The sequence below is a fragment of the Corvus brachyrhynchos genome, unplaced genomic scaffold (genome assembly GCF_000691975.1).
Source record: "Corvus brachyrhynchos isolate BGI_N302 unplaced genomic scaffold, ASM69197v1 scaffold95, whole genome shotgun sequence".
Classification (NCBI taxonomy): Eukaryota; Metazoa; Chordata; class Aves; order Passeriformes; family Corvidae; genus Corvus; species Corvus brachyrhynchos.
The window spans coordinates 225,589-226,460 of record NW_008238347.1 but is presented as its reverse complement, the minus strand read 5'-3'; positions in this window follow the sequence as shown (position 1 = coordinate 226,460).

The window sequence follows — 872 nt, the reverse complement described above, 5'->3', positions numbered from 1 at the left end:
ATCCTGGAATTAAAAAAAAAAATAAACCCCAATAGTTGGGGGTGTAAAAGCTTCAGCTTGTTTTGCCAGCTGAGAGGGAGGAGGAGAGGGAAGGCGCCGGGGTTTTCTCTGGTTCGGGCTCGCTGGTGCTGCTGCAGTGAAATGAGTCATCGTCCCTCAGCCACCAGCACCACACAGCAGCCACTGTGCGCTTTTGGCAACAGCCAGCAAAAGTTTGCAGGGCACAGTTCTTTCCAATCAACTGCTGCTAATTCCTTCTGCATTCAGAAAAACAAGTAGGACGGCCTCTCCCTGTTAAAACTGCTAATGATGGATGGAAAAATCAGAGTATTTTTTTTTTTCTCTCCCCCATCCTACAGTGATGCCCCAGAACCAAACAAAAACTTCCTGTTTTTTCCCTCCATCAAACTGAGCAAAATAATGGACGTCTTGGACATCTTAAACATTTTGTAGTCATTCATGGTTAGGGTTGTTAATTGAATATAAGAAATTTTATATAGATGTGGAGTATTTTTAGCAGTCATTAGGCAGATGGTGTCTCATTGCTTAAAGGACTGTAATTAGGTACAATACCAAAGAGAGTCTGTAACCTCTATTCCTGTTGTGCTGGATCATTTCTTGCTGAGATAAATACAATATAGGATCTGTAAGAGCAGCTTCTGTAAACTACACACTATTTAAAAAAACGTAAGTGAGGTGAAGCTGAAATAAGACCAGTGACTAAACACTTTGTGAGAGCATTTAACAAACGTGCTTGGAGGCCAAAGAGGGAAAAAAAGGTTCTCCAGAATCAACTTTTAATGCCTTCTTCGCTGTTCTCTTGTCCTCCTACTCTCAGAAATAGTAAAATCAGTGGTGCTCCCATTTCTGAA